Genomic DNA, 23,863 nt, shown 5'->3' on the forward strand with positions numbered 1-23,863 from the left:
AATCTGTATATTGATTTGAGAGAGGATTATTTAATTCATCATGATGAGTGTTGGTGTGTGTGTGTGTTGGTGTGTGTGTGTGTGTGTGTGTGTGTGTTCATCTCTCTGTCACAGTAAACGCTGCTCTACATTCAACCTGTAAACTCCGAGTGCAGCTTTTTAAAAGACGACATGTACTGTATTCTCCTGTTGTGCTCCCCAGTCTAACATGCATAGATCCTGACTTTAGCAACACTTTATATTACAGTACACAAAAAGCTGCTTATAAGCATGCAGGGTAGTAGCATTTAATAGTCATTTTAAAGCACATATTTATGCCTTATTCTGCATTACTGTATTTTATACCTACTTAAAATTCTGAATTAATGTGCTCTGCTCAGTATTTTATACCATAAAACCACCAATGCACTTACTGAGTGCAGCATAATCATGTGGTAATACATGTTTAAAAGCTCTCTAACTATCAATAAGCAGTTATTAAGGGAAAAAACTTATAATACAGCAGAATAAGGAATAAATAAGAACTTTTTAAAGACAAATAAAGAGCCAGTGTGCTACTAATATGAATGCGAACAAGCACCTAGTTAATGCTGAATATGTGTACGTTAAAGAGGAGGTATCATGCTGTTTCACATTTTAAGACATATATATAATGTTACAATGTCCAGGCTAAACATGGGGGAAGTTTCAGATCTGTAGGTCAAAGTATGTTGGAGTAATCCCCAGGCTTCTCAGCTCAGTCTGCAGGCTGTTGTGAACGCCAGGTTTCACACAGTTCTTTCTACGCAGCCAGGCTTCAGAGAGCTGGTCAATCAGAAGAAAGTGGGCTTGTAGGGGCGGGGGCAGAGCTGACTGAGTCATTTCAGAGGCTGAGGGCCTGCACAGAGCACCAGTGTGAGATAAATTTGTTTTTTAACTGTAAATTAAGCTACTCCACAGGTATCACAGAGTGAAATATGAAGCTTGAAATTAGCATAATACCTCCCCTTTAATATAAAATGTTCTTCTGATTTGTTCTCACTTTGACAGCAAGGTCGTCCATATTTCCAGTAGAATGGGTATTTTCTGCCTTAAGGACACCTGATGCTGCAAAGTGCTTTCTTCTTTAAGAATGACGTGTGCTGGCAAATATACAGCTTTCCTCTAAATGTGATGACTGGCAGATTATCAGAGGAACTAGTAAAGACATTATAGCCTCTCTTATAAAATATATTCAACAAAAAAACCTCCATAATGTGAAAAACTGTCAGCCTTTTTTATGTTTGAACATTTCCTTATGACAGAGTTCGGTTCTGTGTATTGTTTTGTAAGCAATAAAATATGGGAGATTTGTACATTGTCACTAATTCAGCTTTACTGGCAGGTGTCTATATGAGGCTTTAAGCCAAGGACTTCCTTCACTTTGTATTGATCTTTCCATTTCAGCCTCAGACCTCTTTGGAAGATGTCACTGGCTGGACGCCATGTTTGACCTCATTCTCTCCTTCACTGTTCTTGTATTTACAGTAAAGCATCATGAAACAATACTTTAGGCTCACTAAAAGTAGCATCTGAGCTAATGGTGGCATTGATGTGTCTATTTTTTTCAGGATCTATTTTTGTTTCAAGGCAGTGCTGTCTTTTTCTGTCTTCAATAAGGCCGTTACAGTCGTACAGGACCGTCTGCAGGCTGCTCGGAAAGTGTTCACACCACAGGAGGAGGGATGTGAGGTTTCCACTGACAGCTTGAAGACCTGATGGAGAAAGATGCGGCCTTTTACTGCATCTCCATTAGCACTTGCTGTTAGTGTACCTCCACTAAGCTTAGCTGCTGGGCGGTTTGCCTTCCTCTGATGCACTACATCAGACTCACAGCTTACTTCTCCCAGGTTTGGGAATCAGCCACGGTTAATAAGCGCAGCACATGTGGAGAGAAGAAAAGAGAACATTCTTCTTTTGCAGTTTCACGCAATGGAAAGTTGGAGCGTTACTCTGCGTGTAAGAAGCAGCTGGCTCCGGTTTGTTGGCTCTTCTTTTACCAAAGTCTCAGATTTTCTTCGTTTAGGCTAACACTGGTCTGGTGAGGGATGATTTCCAACAGGTCCAGGTCATTTATGAAGTTCAATCATTGTGCAAGTTTGTGCAGAGGAAAGAAACTTGGGTTTCATTGTTGTTGTTGAATGAAATATAATGTTATGTTTGAGTAAAGGTCTACCAGTGGGAACATTAAAGGACAGTTGGCAGAGTCTCTGCCCAGCAGGCTTTTACTGTTTATATTATATAAACTGGACTGGCTTCATTTTATGGAAACTGTACTGTTTGTTTTATGTGTTCTGCTTTTATGAACACTAGGACTCCCTGGGGGTGTTTACTGGTTATTGTAACCTTAGTGTGTTTGCCTGTAATTCATCTCAGCTCTGTTTACTGTTGGTGGAAAACAGGATCTACCATTGTGAACATGAACGTCCTTTGTATTTACACAGTATTTTCCAGAGAGTGGTTTCAAATTGACAGTCATTTTCTGAATATTTTAAAGGCATATTCAAGAATATATTTACTGTAAGATGCAATATTATTGAATATCTTCACCAGCCTTTTTTTAAAGCTCCTGTGTTGACCTTTCAGTTTGTGTTAATTTTGTGGACAAAGCCCTACCCCCTTATCGCTTTGCTGATTTTGTCCTGTACATGCTTAAGTGGTGGTTTTTAACAAATAATCTCATCATGCTTTCTTTAACAGCCATATGTATCACTCACTTTAAATTTTTGCCCAGGAAATTGTAAACAAAGGCGGTCAATCGCTTCGTGCCGCCAAGTTACTATATAGTAATAATCTGGTTTGCTTTTGTAGGTTGTATAGAGGCATCAGAATTAATTTCAGTCTGTTTCATAACCAGTGAAAAAACTCCTCATAATTATTTTCACTACTAACAAGCACTTTATTTTGAAATCCACAATATGGAGATTTCCAGTTTTAAGTTTCATACTGGACCGTTATTCTCTTCCATACCAGTTGTGATGTAACAACATCCTGCTGCTGCTGTTTAACGTGAGCACAGAGGAACTTTACCTCTTCAGCATTTAAATGTGAATACAGACTTTATGTTGTCAAACTCTGCACATGCATCAGCCTGCACAGTGAAGCTCACACATTCAAGTAATGAGACATAAAGACGTGTAGAACTAGGCACTTTAGTTTTAGTTTTAGTGCTGGTTATGAAATAAACTGAAATAAATTCTGATCACTCTATATGACCTACAAAAGCAAACCAGACCATTAGTGACAAGATTGATTATTTCTATATAGTTATTTTAATGCCTGAAACCGCTGGCTTGGTGTAGGTGTCAGACGAAGCGATTAACTACTTTGTTTACGTTTTGCTGGCAATAATTAAAAGTGAGTGATAGGCCTACATATGACTCTTAAATAAAGCAGGATGACATTTTTTGTTAATAACCACCACTTAAACATTTACAGGACAAAATCAGCAAAGAGATAAGAGGTAGGGCTTTGTCCGGCTTTGACCGGGACACAAGTCTGATCCAAGAGTTTGGCAGTATTCCATAGAGTGCATTTAACCTGTCCCCCTGCTCTAATAGCCTGAGGAATAGGGTTCAAGTCTGCACCTGGGCCTTATTCCTCTGGTGTTGTCCAGCCTGTCCCTGAAACTAGGCTGCTCTCTGCAAGCAGAAGGAGAGTTTCCCTTCAGGGATGATTGGAGTAAACGTATCATCGCAGTAGCTGAGTTGCCGCACGGTGGCGCAGTAGAGCGACTGAAACAGAACCTTGCTTTTTTTTTTTTCTTCTCTGGAAAACATCAATGGGGAGAGTGGATTTGCATGTCCGGCCGTCTGTGCCAATGGGCGCACTGGGAAGGCTGGGTTAGCGGGTGGAGCCGGGGGAAGCAGCCCAGTAAGTGCACAGTCAACAACCAAAGCATCCGAGAGATTACTACAGATACGCCAATTTCACCGAAATCTGCCCTGAATCCTTGTTGTATAGCTTTTTATTCTGTGTGTGTATGTTTATGTGTGTGTCTGCTGCGACCAGGCTTATTTGCGGCTCCACATCGCCTCCATACATCGCTTCTACAGTGCGGATGAGAAGGATTTTGTGAAATTACCCATTGCAGCTTATTCTGGGGGTATAATATCTGTCTGTCCGGGGTCCTGGATTTACACAGAGGAGGAGCGGGGAGCCGATCATCCGTCGTTCTCTTGGGTGAGTTCACTGCTTCCCCGTCCAATCTGGCATCCCTGTTTACTGACTCTTCCAGGGTTTGGCTATTTGGAGATCCGCTTATAAATGTCTTATTTAATGAATGAATCCGCGATGGAGAAGTGCACGAGCCCCTCAAATTGCTGTTAAATCCTTGATTTGTGAGTGACGGGGCAATTATAATGTTTGGATACAACTGCAGCGCTTTCGGATAAGGATCTCGCCAGTGGGCCCATAATGTGTGATATGAATGAAATGTGGCAGATCCAGCCTTTGATAGCGGTTTACATCCACAATCCATCATCAGAAAGAAACAAGTATTGGAAGAAATCTGATTGGCCCCTTGACAAATCTACTGGCTCACACATATGATCTAACAGGAATACTCAAATGATGCCATACAAGAAAAAAAGCACTAACTTTATAGGCCTATAAGGGCAGACAGTTCCTTATTATGGCCCTATAACACCGATTAACGTATAGAATTGACATTATTGCGACATTATTTCGTCATTATTGGCGTGGGAATGAGATAATGTGATATTGATTGATCTGTAAAGAGTCACATTGATTATTGGCTAATCATTGGCTCATGTGTTGGCGTTGTTTGTTGGTATTTTCTCCGGGACAGCATGGCCACTGAAACACGCGCCCACAGTTTGAATATATTTACGACTATAATTTTGTCTGCAGGATTCTCTCTATCTCTCTCCATTGCATCACGCTGCTGGGTTAATTGTGTATTTTGCAACGTTTTCAAACCTCTAAAGGGCTTGTTCTTCATTTTGCGAAAAAGTGCTGCAGCTTTCTGTGATCTCTCCCACACTCTCTGTTCCCTGGCAGGAATAAGGGATTCATAGAACATAAGAAGAAAGAAGTGTGGCTTTCAAATGACTTAGAGACTGTGGCTGTGATGCACACACTCCCCTCCACACTTGGCACATGCCTGCGTATAGGCCCGGTTAATGCATGCGGCTCTATTGTCTGAGGACGTCCATCTGTTCCATGACATGGCATTCCTTAGACAGCCAGTCATGCTGTTAGGGGGTGGTCTACCCTGACCCACTGCTTTCGTAAAAAGCAAGAGAGTCACATGGTGTCTATTAAGACAGTAAGTGCAGGGCCCATGGTGTCTCAGTCCACAAGCCCTAGACCACCTGCAAAGACAACTGTTTCAGGATGGAGGGCTAGGTCGGGCCCAGAATCCAGGTTTTGAGAAGTACTAAATTAGGAAGGAGGGCGGCTAGGTTTGTGCTAGAGTCTGGGCTAGAGGAAAATTAGGTTTGGTCTGGAGTTGAGGTTAAAGAGAGGTCATGATGTGGCTAAAACCTAGAACCAGAGGATGGCCAAATGTGGTCTGGGCATTGATCTAGATGAAGAAAACTTTAGGCTATAGCTGGGGCTACAAATAGGGCTAGAGTGGGCGTGGTTTGGTATAGAGTATGGGCTAGAGAAAGTACAGGTTTGGGACTGGAGAAAGGCCTTGTTTTGGCTTAAACCTCGGGCCAGAGGATGCCCAAATGCGTCTGGAAAATTAGTTAGATTAAGATAGCTTTAGGCTATAGCTGGGGCTACAAATAGGGCTAGAAGGGGCCTGGTTTGGTCAAGAGTACGGGCATAAGTAGGACCAGGTTTGGTCTGGAGCTGGGGTTGGAGAAAGGCCATGTTTGGGCTTAAACCTAGGGCCAGAGGATGGCCAAATGTGGTCTGGACAATAGGCTAGATGAATATAACTTTAGGCTATACCTGGGGCTACAAATAGGGCTAGAGTGGGCCTGGTTCGTTCTAAAGTATGGGCTAGAGGAAGACCAGGTTTGGTCTGGAGCTGGGGTTGGAGAAGGACCACGTTTGGGCTTAAACCTAGGGCCAGAGGATGGCCAAATGTGGTCTGGACAATAGGCTAGATTAAGCTAGCTCTAAGCTATTGCATGGGCTAAAGATAGGACTAGTGGAGGCTTGGTTTTGGTCTAGAGCTTGGGCTAGGGTAGATTAGGTTTGGTCTGCAGTTGTAGTTAGTGAAAGGGCAAATTTGAACTAAAAGGTGGGGCAATGGAAGGTCTGGATTGTGAGATAGATTAGGGTGGCTTTATGCTATGATAGGGCTAAACATAGGCCCAGAGGGGGGTTTGGATTTGATGTGAAACATTGGATAAAGGCAGGTTTGATGTATTTAATATATGTGGCTAAAAGAAGCTGAGGTTTGATCTGATGCTGAGGTAAGAAGTGACAAAGTTAGTCCAGAGCTTGGGCTAGACAGCCTAGGGTCAGGTTAGGTTAGGTCTACAGCTGGGGCTGGTTTGATGTAGGACTGAGGCTAAAGGAAGACATTGAGCAATATAAATCAAACTCTGGGGCTAAAGGAAGTAAAACATTTGTCTAAATCTAGGGCTAAAAGAAACCTTGGTTTGGTCTAGGGCTTGGGCAAAAGGAGGCTGGTGATTGGTCTAAATCTGGGGCTAAAAGAAGCCTAGGCTTGGCTGTGACTAGAGGAAGGTTCAGTCTGACATAGAGAAGTGCTAGATTTGAAGTCCAAACTGGGGGTGCTGCTAATGGGCTCATATGTAGCTAATCACTGTTGCAAGTCAGACTCAACAAGAACATAATTACAGCCATCCATCCACACAGCATTACACACATAAGTGCATACACATACACACTCCATTACCCCTTGGACCACTTCCCCTCTTCCACTGCTCTGATTGCTGCATTAGGACTTGGCTTCCTTTTGTTGTGCACACACACAAACACACACACACACACACACACACACACACACACACACACACACTAGGGGGAGGGTCGGCGCAGCTGAGACCACAATACAACGGGGATCAAAGGTCATCCAGCTGGCCAATCAGGGTGCTGTCTAGGTCGGCTGGTGCTGGAGGAGGGCGTTGGCCCCCTTTGTGCTGGCCAGGGTGGGTCTGCTAAACAAGCGGCTCTACTTCCAGGCCCGGCCCTGCTACTGCCGGCAGCCACGCTGCGCTTCCTCCGAGTCCCACCAACCTCTGGACACTATTAGACTGGAGATGAGGAGGAAGAAAGTCCTTTATGGATCTGTGGCTGGATTAGAACAGTTGAGCCTTTCCGAAGAAAGAAGAAAAAGTTATGATTTTAACTGGAGTATATGTAATAACCGAAACCAAGCCCTGCAACTAAAACCCGCAAATTGACTACAGAATTCTATTTCTGGTGGCGGGATTAATTACAGCGACAAAATATGATAATGAAATTTTAAGGTGCTTAAAAATGATGAAGAGAGGAAGGACGGGGAGATGAGTGGTGGAAAAAGGAGACAGAGCAGGCCGCTGAAGAGGAGAGAGAAAGAGTCGAAATTAGGAGAGAAATATGGAGGCTGCGGAAGAACAGAGATAAACAGAGAGAGCGATAAAATAAAAGAACAAGAGAGAGGCAGACTGAACGGCAAACAGGGACGCTGGAAACCAGAAAGTCCTCTCCTCATTGGATGTGATTGTGTCAGTCTGCACAGAAACCTGCGACACAGAAGAACTACTTGTCTTCTAACATTTATGTCTACGTCATCCTCCCTCTCACTTTCTCTCTCTCTCTCACACACTCACTCCCAACCCCTCTGTCTGATGCCTAAGTGCCTTCAATATGTGCTGAGTGGAGTTATCTGATTTCTGCAGGCTAGTTAAATGCAACCACTCCTTTCCCTCATCTACCTCCATTACTGCACACGCTAATGGCATGCTCACAGTGCACAGGCCTGTTGTTTCATCCCTGTGTCTGTTTGTGTGCTTTTATTGCCGTGTATTATGTGGATCTGAATGGATAAATGATTGGAACAGTGGATTTCAATGCCTGTCTAGTGGACACTCATGTGTGAAGGCAGCAATTTGTGTTGTTTCTCTGTGTGTTTGGCGGTGTGTGTGTGTGCGGCTGTTTCTCTGCCGATCAGCACTTTATTTCTTTGCTTCAGTGGCGTTTTTCTCTGCAGATAACAAGAAAGTGGAAATGAGTCTTTCTCGGGAGCCACAACTCCGAGTGGAGCGCTCATTGCAACTAATAACTGTCACTTTGAGTTGCGAGGGTCGCTTTTTTTTTGTCTCGTCTCTTGATTTATCTTCCTGTGATGACCTATTTCAGCCTGTTTAGCTGCTGAAGCTGTGATGCAACAGCTCGATGAGGGATGTGTTTGTAAAAGACCGAAAAAACAAGCTTCTGAAACACCACATCCCTCAGGGTCGGGTTTGATCTGTACCCTTTTCCAGGCTTTGAGCCTCTGCTTTGCTCGCTGCTTGTCGATTGTTTTCACATGGTTTATCCCAAATTCACCTAACGTGGATGTCCAATACGGAATGCTTTTACCTCCTCCTGCACTTAAAAGGCTTTGCACAGTCTCAGTTCGCTACAAAATAATCAATCAATCCGCTTGTACATCTGAAAAGGAAACATGGACTCTGGTAGACTGAAAAATAAAGAAATAGTTTGACATTTTAACAAATTTGCTTATTGGCTGACCGTCCTGATAGTAAGGTGAGAAGATCCATAGCACATTCTCTTTAGCTTAGCTTAGCCTTAGCACTGTAAGCAGGGGAAATGAGCTAGCCAGGCTCTGGTGTCATTAATCAACATGTTATGTCTCATTAGTTTCACCTGTAGAATTAAACTTACACGTTACATGTTCCCTCTGGTTCTAAAGGTCCTCATGCTCATATGCATGAATGATAGAGATGGGAAATGGACTGCACTTATATAGCGGTTTTCAAGTTTTGTGACCACTCAAAGCGCTGTCATGTTCACCCTTTCACACGCACTGATGGCAGGGACTGCTACCTAAAGTGCCCAACTGTCAATCAGTCATCACATTCACACCCCGATGGCTATACCAACGAGAGCAATTTGGGGTTCAGTGTCTTGCCCAAGGACACTTTGAGACTGAGGGAGCCGGGGATCAAACCACCAACCTTCCGATTGAAAGACGATCGACCACTGAGCCACAGCCGCCCCAAAGAAAGACTCTCCTTTTTTAACTGCAGTGAAGGTTCACATCATCAAGGTTGTGTATGATAACAGAACTGACCCTACATTTACAATATAACACCATATCAGTCTTTCGCTGATGTGAGTCATCAATATTTATTGGTTTAGAGGCGCTTACAGATTATAAACCACCAAGTATGAAATATTGGAGCTCTCAGAAATAATCCATTTATAGGTCTGAAAATTGTAATTATGCCAACTTAGATAAGGCCGGGCTGGGATATGAATTCTCCTCCATCATTACCACACGCCACAAGGTTGTTGTATTAGCTCGTTTCAGCTAGGCTAAAGTTAACGTGTAAAGTGAAGTTGTGTGAATTCAAAGATGCTCCGTAACCAAGAGAGTGTGCGTGAGGACATATGAGAACACGCGTGAGCTTGCAAGACAGGCGCGATGGTGCAGATTGTTTTCAATAACTGTTTTTTATTACAATTTGGTTATATTTTTGAATTTAGAATATTTGCTGACAGCCCTACTAAGCTTAGCGTCTGCTACTGAAAGAAAATTGACACAATTCATAAAATGTTTACGTGTGGATGTATAGAAAAAGTATTAGATTTAGTCGTTTTTGGCTGACCGCCGGGGTCACTGAGTGAGTGACGGTACTTTCACAGCCGTAGAGAGAGAGAGTCACAACATCGCAATGGCGGATCATGGAACATATTGGACCTCCACTGACGCGACTCTCTGTCTATACGGCTCTGGATACTTTGTTTGGGGAGCAGCACAGCGTCCGCTGCTCGTCCGCTGTCCTCACCTACGTTCGCAGCGCGCTCCTGCTTTCAAACACGTTGTCATCGGCCTCATAAGGACAGCCCTTGTAAAACATTGCCCACAAAAGTGTTCATTGACCTGATGATGTTGTTAGTTGTTAGTTTCCCTAAATATCTAACTGCTCTTTTTAAGAAGAGTGACGATCGTGAAGGTTGCAGGTATGCATCCTGCAACCAGTGAGGAAAACATAGACAGGGAAAGAGTAAGTAAGACTTATCTCTCCTTTCACAACCCGTGTTAAAGTACCCATGGGATGTGGAAGGTAATCATTACCAAACAATATGCATGCTTTCAACTTCCCCTGGATGAAAGGAACTCCTGATTGCATAATCAAGCTTCTCCATTTGATCTATATGTGGAGGTAAATGAGTTCAGATGGCCTGTCTGCACTGTGTTGCATCAGAGGAACACCGGCATTGTTAGCTGCTAACCGTGTGTTATTTACAGTGCTCAGACTGCTCACAGCCCACGTACAATTACTTTCCCACTGCGCTCTTCTGTCTTAATTCAATGCCGGTGCAGAGTGAGCGTGCAGCTAAGCTTTGGTCTCACAGCGCTGAAAGAAAAAAAAAAACACTGTTTAATATGACGGTGGCTTCTCTGCTGCACTATTTCAGAGTGACGCCATGGGAGAGAGATTGTTAGCAACAGACAGAACCCAAGTTAAATCTTCCAGAGCACAGAGGGGCCTATTCACTGGAGAGAGGGAGAGAGAGGAGGAGAGAGAGAAAGAGAGAGAGAGGGGTGGCAGTGGGTGACAACTGGATCTGAAGCAGTCAGAGAATCAGAGACAGAAGAGTGAAGGATGGAGGACAGCTGACAGCAGTCTTTTGCTGCTGGAGGACACATATAGGAAACATGTATAGGAATCAAGCTGTGTGTGTGTGTGTGTGTGTGTGTGTGTGTGTGTGTGTGGGTCTCAGTTTATGTTGGAAAGCAGCCACAAGTTACCTCCAGCTGAAAAAAGAATGAGTCACCGGAGAAAACGGGTTCACGTCTGCTGCACTTTTGTTTTGGTGCATACGTACATGCTCTGTGTGTCTCTGTGTGTGTGTACTGTGCAAGTAAATGTGTGGCACGGCAGGGCCTGGCAAAACAAATGTCAAGGAACACAGCTATTGATCCAAACTGTTTGAAATGTCGGCACAATCAATCAATCAAACATTTTTTCCCACAGAGTGAAGGCGTTACGGGCGTAGGATTTTCCCTCATCCCGACATATTTAACTTACAAGGACTAATACGCCCAAAAATAAACAAGCATCTTGGCAACTTTTTCCTTCTCAAACCATTACAGGTTATGTAAAAAATGGAAACGGATAATTATTATTTTAGGAAAGTTGACGTTAACTTGCCCATTATGTTAAACTAAATAGTATAAAAACCTCTGTATGCTGCAACTGTCGACAGTGTGCGTGTACCCACCCTTACACTTTGTGATAATTGTTCATGATGCAGTGCTAGGATGATTGACAGCTCTGTTGACCAGCCGATCTGCTCTGGATTAGCAGAGTAGAGCAGGAATGGCGAGAGGAGACGTATCTAAAACAATCATTACAGTCATTGAAGTTTCCATATCTGTGAACGTCTGCTTCAGACCAACACAAGAAGCTGTTCTGCTGATGTGCGGGACCTTTTGCTGTTTTTTTCAGTAACTTAAATGTGTGTTAAAGCGAAAGGGGCGGGACATCGATACTATGGCTCCACACGCCAATCTTGACTGCGCAGACTCTGACTCTAAAAAATGTCACCTACTTAAGATGGCAGCACCCGCATCAGGGGTATTTTGGCTTCAACTTTCTACAATGAGAGTAGATGGAGACATGTCGTCCATCTAAATATACAGTAATTGGTCCAGACTGATATTAGCCGCTTGCTGTAGATATAGTGACATCACATTTGGCTGGAAACCTCTCCCATCTATTCTTCAAGCACTCCTTATTTAACTGGTCTTTGGTAATTATAGTAAATCACAGCCTTAATTAAGACACAACTTTTATCTTTATCTCAACAAGACACTAAGGGACGAATTGGGGAACAAGTTCTGGACGCGTGCTGAGGTGGAAGCAACAAAACCCATGTCCACATGCGTATTTTCACTTTCAATTCACACACCTTCCTGCAAACAGGACATCAGTGGCTTTGACACTTGTGGAGAACTGACTGCAGAGATTTGACAAAAGAATCCTGCAGGTTCCTCTTGTAAAGTTGATGTAACCTCAGCAATAAATCGAGGGAGAACAAAACCTCTTGTAAGCAGCACATGTTGTTGTCTGTGCGGACCAGTTTGCGGCTCACCTCCTGCTACAGTATGCTTGTAAATGTGTGAATGTGCCAGCGAGGCTTTTGGTTTATACAACATGTTCTGTCTGTTTACCAGCGCTATGACTCATGACTGCTTTGGTGAGAATCTCTGACAGCAAGGCAGCTGATAAGTAGCATCTGACTCCACATGACTGTATCTTTTCCTCCATCAGTCCATCGCTCTTGGCTTCTGCCTCTTTTTTATCTTGCTGTTTCTATCTTTCCATCACTATTTTCTCTCTGCTGCTCTCTTGCAGGTGTCACCAACTTTCCTCCTTCTTTCCTGTGACTTCCCCCCCCTCTACTTTGCCTCCCATTCCTCATTTAACTTCTCCAGCACTCCACAACCTTTCACATACCTCATATAGATTTTCTTATCGCAGCATCGCCCTTCACTACTCTCCTCTTTTCTCCTGCTCTCCTCTCAGTCCCTTTCTATCCCTCTGACTGTCTTACTATGGTGGCAGCTGCACGCCAGATGCGGCCCACTCTTCCAGCTGTTGGCATCATGATCTTGAAGAAGCGAGGAATGAGATGGAAATGATCCTGCATGAAAAACAAGGCGTAGTAATCCTAATCATACACATGCAAAAGATAAAAATATCAGAAGGGAGGAAGAAAAAAAAATCTAAACTGAAGCCTTGTACAGGATTTTTATCCTGCCACACTGTTTGAGAATATAAAGCTTTATTATATTAAAAAGAAGCTCCACTGAGTACCACAGACACTCTAAAAATCTCTATAGGAACATTATAGTGACGCCACAGAAGATAAAAATACCATTAAGTAGTTTAAGGTCACTGTTGAGTACTGCAGACAGACTTTAGTGCAGCTCCCCATTATGACATTAGAGGCTAGCATTCATTAGAATCCACATCACAGAGATGCACAGGAGTATGGAACACCCCAGTGAGAGAATATATCTGTGAAAACGAACCTAGCTAGTGAGCGTCGCTTAGCTAAATGGTCTGTGCACAGTAAAGGGATGTGTTCAGTGACCAAATAAGACTTAGGAGAACTACAGACTGAATGACGAGTAGAATAGAAGAGTGTTCTAACCCTCTATCCCCAAAAGCAATATTGTAGAAACAACCTTTATTGAATTTGCTGGGGGATAGATGAAAAGATTGATACCACTCTCGTGTCAGTCTATTCAGTTTGAAGCTACAGCAAGTGGTTAGCTAGCTTAGCTTGTGGCAGGGGGGAACGAATAGCGTGTCTCAGTCAAAAAGTTTTTTCTTTTTTAAACTGCCAAAAAGCACCTCTAAAGCTCAATGAGTTTTTATAATAGTATATCCTGTATGTTTAATCTTAGAAATACAGACACTGATAAGTTGTTAGCTGTGCCAAGCTATGCTAACCACTATTCCTTTATAATGTTTCTAAGTATGTTTACATGAAGTATAGTAGAACTTGGTGAAAGGTTTCACCCCACAGCCAGAGTGTTCCTCTATCCCCAAAAGCAATATTGTAAAAACAACCTTTATTGAATTTTGTCTGAGAGTTAAATGAGAAGATTGATACTACTTTCGTGTCAGTCTTAAAGCTACAGCAAAAAGTTAGCTAGCTTAGTTTGCGGCAGGGGGAACAAATAGCCTGTCTCAGTCAAAAAGGTAAAAGAAAAACGGGACCTCTAAAGCTCAATGAGCTTTTCTAATATGATATCTTGTATGTTTAATATTAGAAATAGGCTACAGACACCGATAAGTTGTTGACAGAGCCATGCTAACTGCGCCAAGCTAGGCTAACCAACGTTCCTTTGAAATGTTTCTAAGAATGTTTACATCAAGTATTCTACTTTTTCTGGAAGTTACACTTCAGATATATGTTGTAGCATTACATATATAATGCGTCATAAACATAAGTAGTAGAATGAAATGTACTATGCATCTTGTTTTTGTGTGAGTGTAGCTTAAAACTGGCGCAAATTTTAGCTAGCTTTACCATTTGAACATTCTTTGAAATTTCTTTCTTCAAGGGTCCCAAAATCATATTAGCTGCTCATGTGAAATTGCTGCAACTAATAGGAACAATTATGTGTAGTTGTTGTTAAAAAGAAAATTAAATGAAATATAAATGGACAATAGCTTAAACAAAGAAAAAAAACCCTGGAAAAAGAGTCTGGGGGAGTCCAAACCCTCCAGACTGGTTTTCACACGACAGCAGCTATTTGCTGGGGCAGATGGATGAGGCTTGAGGCCAAGAGAGAAGAGGTGAGGAGCCGCTGTAGGTGGTGAAGAGATGGACAGAGCCGACAGGGAGATGAAAGAAAGGAAAATGGAGGAGGGAGAAGTGTCTTGTTTCACAGGCGAGCTGCAGTAGGCTAATGCAGAAAATGCCCGAGCCACTGTGAAAAAAGAAAACAAGCATGGAGATTGTAGCGTTTGCATTTAGAGTGGTTTGTTGCTATCGGGACTGCTTAGAGGCTGTGAGGAAAATACTTTGTGAAAAGGACAAGCAACATTTAGATTGATTGTAGCTCATTTCAGCTTATTGGACTACATACAGCTGTAAAGCAGTGTCTGACCTGCAGACCTCTCTAACACTGAGCTCTTTTCCTCCCCTAATTTTTCACAATCCTCCCTGTCTTTTGCCAATTTCCTCTCAGCCCTCATCTTGTTAAAAGCCTCCTCTGTCTTCTCTGTTCTGCTCTTTGTCTTTCTCAGTCCTCTCCCTTTCCTCTCAAAACATCAATTTCTCCATCTATCTCTCTTTCCTCCCTTCTCTCCCGGTCAGGGGAAGTGGCAGTCGCTGCCTGCTGCCTCCCAGAGGAACAGACCTGCCTTTGTCTGTCTGCACTGTAGGAAGATGAGTAGCCAGTCCTCCCAGTAAGCCCAGCAAGCCCAGCAGGGATTCAGGGTTTGTTTGCTGCGAGCCAGCCACCCAGAACGCCTGTAAATCAGCCAGCCACTCAAGCCAGGGCCTTCCAGCTCTGTACAGCTAGCTAGCCAGTCTGTCAGGTATTATGTTAGGCACTCCCGGCTGTAAGGAGGAAGGGATGGGAAAGTAGAGTGGAGACTGAAGCTGACAGACTGCAGACCTTGGTTTTATGCATGATGAGCGTTGCCAGAATGTGTATGACTTTGAATCATGAACAGATTCATTGCAATTCAACCCCCCCTCCCTTCTTAGTTGGACAAACTCCAGTGTATGAAATTATTGCTGTCAAATTTATTACCTCATGCCCCGAACTGAGAGCAACCGGTGGGAAGTGTGAAATGGTTTATAATGCGACATGACATTATGGCACCCCAGTACAGCCTGTTTTTGCTTTTGTTTAGTCTATATTTACAGATTAAAATGTGCATGAACCTGACTTTGGTATGAGAATTGTTCTACTGTCCGTTTGTAGTACATTTGCAGTCCGAGTAGTACTGACAAAACTGACAGCAGTAAACTGACAGCAAGCTTCGGTCGGTGTTTGCAAGAACAACAGTCCGCGTGCAGAGCAAAAGCAGGCATAACGCAATCTTGATGCTGTTTCGCGAAAAGCCAATCAGCGCTTAGATTTCCCTGACTTCCTGGAATGCATCACAGGTGATCAATCTGACCTCCATTGTACAAGCAAGCATTTTAAAGTAGTTTCCTTCTCCTCTTGAGGACAGACCTGGCAAAGCTTCATTTTTGCTTGTTACAAATGTGCATCATGAAGTTGTAATTTCTGAAAAGTCAGGGCCAGTTAACTAAAGTAAATCACAAGAAAATTGGTTTCTTTTTCAGGTTCATACCGCTGAACTTAGCCCAAGTGATGCCTCTGTGTAACTTACTATGTATTTACGGTTTAGCTGTGACTCACCAGATAAAGATGAACTGGCGCTCCTCCGGGGGTTGTAATGCACCAAGACGGTGTTTATTTTGCCAACATATCTCGAGGGGCGAATTTTGCTTTACTTTTGATGTGAATGCACTGTTGCTTCTCAAGTTGCTAACTGGACTGTGAACAATGCAGCGCAAGGAAAAGGAAGTCTTCGCTGGAAGTTGTTTATTGCTAACCGCTGGATACACCAGAAATAGAGAGTAGTTAGCCATCGTTCCCAGAGGCATCAACGTCCGATTGGCTTTCTTTTTACTTGTTCTGGTGAAAAAACAGATATGAGAAGGGCCTTTTTAGAGATTTTGTTCTCTAGAAGAGAAATGTAGGCGGTTCAGAATGAAAAGTTGACTTTTATCCTGAGCATTGGGTCCGAAAACCTAAAATCCAGCCAGGAAACTTCAGTCTTCGAATCGCATTTAGCACAAAGGGAGAACACATCACACATGGAATTTTTGAATCATATCTGTAAGACACCAAACACAATATCTGAACTTAAAACATTCAATTATATTAGTTCAAATATCTATATTAAAATGGGTATGGATTTATTAAGTTCTCAGTAACATTAACATGGACATAGAGTGAGTGCAAGTTAAGGTCGTTTTAAAAGGAGTGTCAATCAAGAGACGACCAAAGATGATGAAATGAGACGTAAGGAAGCAAAGTTAACAAAGAGAGGAAGGTGAGGAGGGCACTTGGAAAAAGGAAATAAAATAAGGATCTTGACCACAATAAAGAAGAACTTATAAGAATTTAAGAGCATCCTGAGTCCACCAGGAATTCACAATTGATCAGTCTGAATGGTGTTAAGCTTCTAACATTCTTGGAAATGCACCTACTTATTTTCTTGCTGACAGAACGATGGGAAGATTGATGTATACATGTATATATATACATTTTTTATTATTATAATTTTTTGTCTTTTGCCTTTATTGATAGGACAGTCAACATAGGAATGACAGGAAATGTGGGGAGGAGAGAGAGAGGTAGTCATGCACCAAAGGGCAGAGGTCGGAGTCAAACCAGCGCCCGATGCGTCAAGGACTTTGCCTCTGTGCATGGGGCGCCTGCCCTACCGACTGAGCCAAACCAGCGCTCCAATTTCTTAGATTTTTAATTAGAGTACTTGTTAAATGTCCAACTCTGAGGAAAATGTGCCACAAAGATTTAAGAATAACGAGGACTAAGAGCTGTTTTATCTTGATTGGAGCTGTACCAAGGTTAATGTTATTTGCTTTAATACGTCTGCTTCTTCCATGGCAAGAATCCAAGTGACCTTCCAAATAAACTCAATAAAGAAACTTAATAAAGGCAAGAGACGCAGCAGAGATACGAAAGAAGTCTCTAAAATATAACTCAAGCTTATTAGCAGCCGTTTTTCTTCTCATTTGTCTTTTATATGTAGCAAACTCCTTTAAAAACAGGTTCCTCTGTCTTCTGCTCCCGACCACATCCAAACCCTTTTGGGAAGGGAAACCAAAAACATCCAGCAACATTGATTTTCTATTAAATTTCCAGGCTGAAGCTACTTTACATCATTATGTACCACACAATCCTTTCTGATATCACTTTCACAGCTTAGGCTACACTCTGAAATCACTCTACAAGCATGATGAAATCTAGTATAAAGCCAGAGTGCTCTCTCTCTCTCTCTCTCACAAATTTTTTGGGTTATGTTTTAATGGATAAGGCTTCAGGCTCCTCAGGCTTCAACAAGCCTTAACAGGGAGATCAATAGAAAGTATAAAGACTGTCCTCCCACAGGCCGCGTCTGCTCTCGCCTCGGATCACAGAGGAATATTGTGGAGATGCCAATGCGACATCAAGCCAACTCGGAAATGATTTGATGTAATAGGAACACTACGGCGTGATTAGAGGAGCTTCTCTTCCTTCATCTCTAACCCTGTAACACCTCTACACCCACGATATGTCAGGGGAGGTGAACATGCATCTACCATTCTCTTTAAACTCCCTCCCTCATTTGACATCCCCCCTGCTTTCAAAGGACGGCAGCAGTAGAGTCGTACACAAGAAGACGAGAGGAGGACGGGGGAGACGATAAGCGATTGTGAGGAGAATAAAAATAAATGGCTGCAGGGCCGGACAACAGTCTGACTCAGTTACGTCCTGGATCGTCCAGTTGACCAGATGGCTGCGTGATATGTGCTGAGAAACCAGTCCAAGACACACCAGACTCTCTGTTAGTGTGTGTGTGTGTGTGTATACATGCAATCTGTACTATGTTGCTCACTGTGCTCCACATAGGGAAAGTGTTTTTACTCTTGCACTGCATTCCTAAGAGTCAGAGGAAAATCTCAACCCCTTTAACCCCCCTTCTCAGCTGTGGACCAGCTTTGAAGTTTTTTTTCTTCCTCCTTCTCTTCTCTCACATCCACACACAGTCGTACACGCTCCACACGGCTCTTTTCCTCACATGGATTTTGTTTACATCCTGGCAGCCAACTCCCACAGTACATGTCGCAGTCAGAGGCTAGTATAGATGATATACTGCAGGCTTGCGCTCTTGCTGAGGTGTTGCTTAGTCAGGCTGTATTTGCATGGGAAGATGATTTGGCTGTAAAAGTCGCCACCCTTTTAACACAAATTAATTCTGAAAGACTTTCTGGTTGTTAGCACGGGGACGGCAAACACCCTAACATGCTGGAGTCTTTTCCTGTCCTATTGTTTCCCTGATGGACAGATCTCCAGCCCACAGAGCGGTGCCTGTGAAGAGAAGGGCTTTTTATCTAGTAGTGTGATGAATGAAGTTTTACAAGGATTAACAGGTAAATTTCCCCTGTGGAGGATCCACAAAGCTGATCGTATCTTATCTTAAAGTGCACACTTAAGCCCTTTTTACGTTGCGGTTCCACCACAGTGCCCTAATGAAGCTTCACCGTCATGCCACCTTTGTTATTTTACATTGGACCAAGCCACACCGGCTCTGTGTGTGTTTTTACACTGCATTCCGGCGTTGCGAAATGTACGCGAGGTGTAAACAAACACAGCGTGCTTCAATGCCGCTGTTCCATCCTGCTCCGCTGTTAACACTGTTTACCATTTCGCCTCTGTTACTACCTCTGTTACGCCTCTGTTACTACCTCCATTGGCTCAGAGGCAGAACAACTTCGCCCCACTAATTCCGCCTCAGTGTCGTTTTACTAACCCCGCCTTAAACTTGCAGAGTATAAGGGACTTTATTTTGAAGGCGACAGGTTAGCATAACTGCTAGCATGTCTTCTATGTTGATAAAGTTTTGTGGATATGTTGGAAATGCATTTTTTATGAAGTGTTGTTAATAAGTATTTTGGGTAAAATTAGACACCTTCCCTGCGAGGAGGAAAATGTAGAGGAGTATGGCTAGCTTTAATGTCACGTACTTCCGTTAGCCTTATTTCCTCTTTGTCTCTGCGTTTTTTTAAGTTACAGTCCTCCACGCTCTTTCCTCTTAAATTGTTATGTTGCCCTAAATGTAAACTTAAGGCACACATAACTTGTGTAAATTCAGTGTAAAATCTGTGGAGATCTGTGTGTCATGGTGCTGCCATGTAGCTTGCTATGCTAGCATGTACTATTAAGACTAGCGCACACAGATTCCACAACAGCGCCATAACAAAGCTCTGTAGTTACACCGCCTTTATGCTTTTACACAGAATCCCACAACAGAGTAATATTTCTGTTCCAGTGTGTGATTTTACACAGCGTTACGTTTAATGGAAGCAAAACGCGGCGCTGTTCTGTCCTGCCTGCTCCTTTTTTTGACGCCGTAATGTTTCTGTTACTACCTCCGCTGCCGGCTTAGAGGGGGAATGACTTTCCCTGTAATTCCGCCTTTGTGACTTTTACACACCAACGGTCTGTAACAGGCTTTGTAAAAGGGGCTGCTGTGTTTGCTAGCATAAGCTATTTAGTGACTTAACTCACGATGTTTCACGTGCTGAGAGCAGTATGTTTGTTTTGTTTCTTCACAACTTAAGTAAATTTATGTATGGATGTTTGTATATTTTGATAAATTAATTTATGTAATAAGCATTTTATTTTTTAAATACAATATTGGGCATGTTCACTTTCTTTGTCTTAAGATTTTTTTCCTCTTCTCCGCTAATAGTTGAGGAATAAATGGCACCAAGAGAACCTGGAGAGGTGTGTTTCTACCTTTTTCTCAACTTAATGCGTAGTACGCCCCCCTACACATGCTTTCTGTGTCTATGAGGTTATGCAATGCTTGCTGCACGGCTAGCAAGGATTGTGTCTGATCCACTCCTTGTTCTCTTGCGACACCATAATCTGCTTTTATTACCTTTATCATACTGTAAGTCCTTAAGTGTGCATGCGCGATATGTGTCTCATTCATTGAATACATGAAGCATACAGAATCCGTCCTATACAACACATTTGTATCCCAATTATTCTGCATTTTGCACGACTACTATATTTTTTTCACTCCCAATTTTGTACACAAATCCCTCAGCGCACAGCTACAGTTTTTAACCCGTGTCTAACATGCGAAACAATCTTCTAATCTAAGTGTTTGCCCGAGGCCACAGCTTTACAAAGTAAAGTTAGGAGAGATTTGGTTAGGCCCCCCAGTGTGCTGTGTGGGATCCTTCTTCCCATGTGTATCAGTAAACTACTTCTTACAAGATATGAAACAGAAATATGGATTGTTTTGAAGGATGAGAAAAAATGCATCATTCAATAGGAGTTATACTGCAGAGTGTACAAGTCACTCTCATATTACTGTACACTCTGTTCCTCTTTTACAGACATTCAAGTGTTAGTATCACAAGACAAGACCTTTTTATAGATTAAACTCTTAATTAGATACATTTACTCATATAGTCACTTTCTCAAGCCATCAAGTGTTTTTCCAAGTACACACTTATGACCATCGGTACATTTGTAAGTCATAGAGCTCCCTGTGTGTGCTCTATGTAGGTCCCTGTTATCTAATACAATCTGTCCCTATCTAATATTCACACTGATGGTCCTTGAGGGTAAAGAGACTGAGCAGAGAAGGAGGGAGAGAAAAGTGAAGAGAGGACTCTGCTTGCCAATAAACAGAAGTCTTCCAGGAAGTCTCCTGACTTTAAAAGGGAATCCTACACAAAACAGATTTAATACACACGTGGAAAAGTTACACACACACACACTCAAGCAAACACTAATGCTCCCAGTTGGTAACTGCACAGTGCTGCAGGCAATAAACATGTTTTTCGTATAATCAGTGTGCAAGTGACTTAAATTTGATCACCCACACGCACACACACAAACACAGACTAGCTCAGGAGTTTTAGCTGCAAGACATCACTATCACCTTCATGGCCGGAAAACCTGTTTTCCAAGAAGCTTATAGCATAAACGTTTGTGTCTGATATAAACACGTATTTTTCAGCCAAGTTTGAGCAGTTTTGGGAATATCATTTAAAAGATTTTCTGTCTGAATTTGGCAGGGCACTGCAGTTCCTCCAATGGCCACTTGAGGCTGCCTCCAAAAGTGAGTCAATCCCCATAGATTGCCATGTCAAAAAGCCAAACATCAAAGCAGAAATAAACATATTTACAGCCTTTAAAAAAGAACAGTTTTGGTCTCTGTTGCAAATTTCTCTGTTCATGACAACTGTACGAGTGTAAATCTTTATATATGTCACCTATTTAAATCATATTAAGTCTTAAAGTTATGCATAACAAATCCCTTGGCGGCTGCTATCTGTCACCTCTTGGTAAATGGGCTGTACTTATATAGCAGGTTTCTAGTCTTGTGAGCACACAAAGCTGCTTTTACACTACATGTCACATTCACCCATTCACACACTGATGGCAGAGGCTGCCCAACTGTCAATCAGACATCACATTCACACACAGTTGGCTATGCCACTGGGAGAAAACCTCCGACCTTCCGATTGAAAGACAACCGACTGTACCACTGATCCACAGCCGCTTTACTATACCTGGCTTGTTAGCTTAGCTTGCTTAATAGCTAATGAAATGGTGGTATTGTAGCTTTGTCCCAATTCAGGGGCTGCATTCTTGGAAGGCTGTATTTGCAGGCCATCGAAGGTCAGCTCCTTCAGATGCGGCCGACAAATGCGTCCTCCTTTTCCCGGGCCACAAAGGATCCATTGGGTGCATCCTTCGTGGCCCAAGGTATGCCGAGATGCATTGCGCGGATGCAAGTCGAACGAGAAGGTGGACTCTTAGGCGGCGGAGTAAAATTTAAATGTAAAAGTTTTTGGATTCTACATATTTAAAACAAAACAAAAATGAAAGTGAATTATCTTTAAAATAATAGGTTAAGTTACGTGACATAGGTTATGCTAGCTTGTTAGCCCACTAGCTACCTACTGCTAGCTGACAGGAGCAGCTCTTGGTGACGCAAGGGTAAGGCCGGGAACAGCTTGTGACGCAAACAGGAAATCCTCCGTAGACCAGTCCGTCTCTTTACAGCTCGGCCTCAGCGGTCTACGCCGTCTACGAAAGACTTATCCTCCGAAGACCGCGTCCGTTGAAGCTGCACTACCTGAGCCTGGGCCTGATATTACTTTGTTTCTGCTTTAAAGCAATCAGTGTTCCATCGTTGGTCTTCTCTCTTCTCTCCGCTTTCTCTTTTTTTTCTCTTGTTTTGTTCAGACACAGCGGATTCACCCTGGCAGCTACACATGACGGAGTGAAAAACAAGAACAGAGCTGGAATCAATTACTCTGTGGATGCACTTGATTTAGTGGCGCTCTGAATAAGCACTTCTGAATTGATGCTTGCTGTGTTACGGGAGGAAACTTTTGTGTGTGTGTGTGTGTGTGTATAAATCAGAGGTGATCGGCGCTGATCAGGGCTGGTAAACAGGGAGGTGGTGAGATCCATGAGTCAGCCTCTGTCTTCCAGGAAGCTTGATTTGTGAAATACGAGATCTGCTGCTGGGATCACACGATGCTGTTCAGAGAATCACCTTAATGAATCACTTAATCGTTGAAGGTAATGATTTATTACAGACTTAATTAAAGGCATCAACTGAAACGTGATCTGCATTCAGTAACAGTAACAAGACGACATAATATAAAAGATAAATATGCTTGTTACATCCCTCGTAATATATTATATAAGATATAAAAACCGCCTCCCCTTTTCCAGCGCTGTTGAAGGTTATTTTGATTCCCTGCATTGCCTCACAATGATGTATGAGTCACGGGCTTTGAGCCGTAGTGATCTATCCAGGGAACCCGTCTCTGGGTTTGAGACGTCAGCGGAGGCTTGAGATGTCTGGTTAAGAATAGTTCCATATCTCCTGGGGTTTGGTTTGGGGCGTGGTGCTCCGTTTTACCCCGAGTGTCTCAACACTGTTATGGAGCAATCAGAGAGACAACTCTCCTCCTCCTGACAGATGGTTGTGTGCGCTGGGTGCATGTGTGCACTTCTGCCCGCATTTGGGGCGAGGATCCTGGTCCGTGGGGGGAGGGGAAGTGGAGTTTGGGGAGGAAGGAGGAGGTGGAGAAGTGTGCGGAGAGGTCAGCGGAGGCACAGCTGGTGAGACCCCCACTCCAACCAGCTGCTGCCTCAAAAGGGCCCGTCAGCAGCCTGTCTGCCTGTACGAGCCTGCCCCACTCCCCCTCTTTCTCTCCCTGTCCTCTCACCCCCTCCCTCGATCCTGCCCCCCCCTGCAGACTCAGCCCAGCTGTTCCAAGCTTTCTACTCCCCTCCCCTGCCACCATGCACTCTGACCCCAAAGGGAAAAAAACGCAGAAAATCCCCCCCTGCATTTACAAACAAGTG

The 23,863-nt window shown here is 43.1% G+C and overlaps 1 protein-coding gene across 1 annotated transcript in view; it reads left to right on the top strand.

The window, feature by feature from the left end:
- The first annotated feature begins 4,066 nt into the window (after nt 1-4,066).
- Nucleotides 4,067-23,863, top strand: part of numbl (NUMB like endocytic adaptor protein) — a 66,571-nt gene continuing 46,774 nt past the window's right edge. Inside the window, exon 1 of the mRNA XM_069676711.1 lies at nt 4,067-4,200. The gene's annotated coding sequence lies outside the window, so the exon portion shown is untranslated. The remainder of the gene's footprint in view (nt 4,201-23,863) is intronic.

The sequence above is a fragment of the Semicossyphus pulcher genome, unplaced genomic scaffold (genome assembly GCF_022749685.1).
Source record: "Semicossyphus pulcher isolate SPU_LCO1_2020_fin unplaced genomic scaffold, fSemPul1.0.p SCAF_26, whole genome shotgun sequence".
Taxonomy (NCBI): domain Eukaryota; kingdom Metazoa; phylum Chordata; class Actinopteri; order Labriformes; family Labridae; genus Semicossyphus; species Semicossyphus pulcher.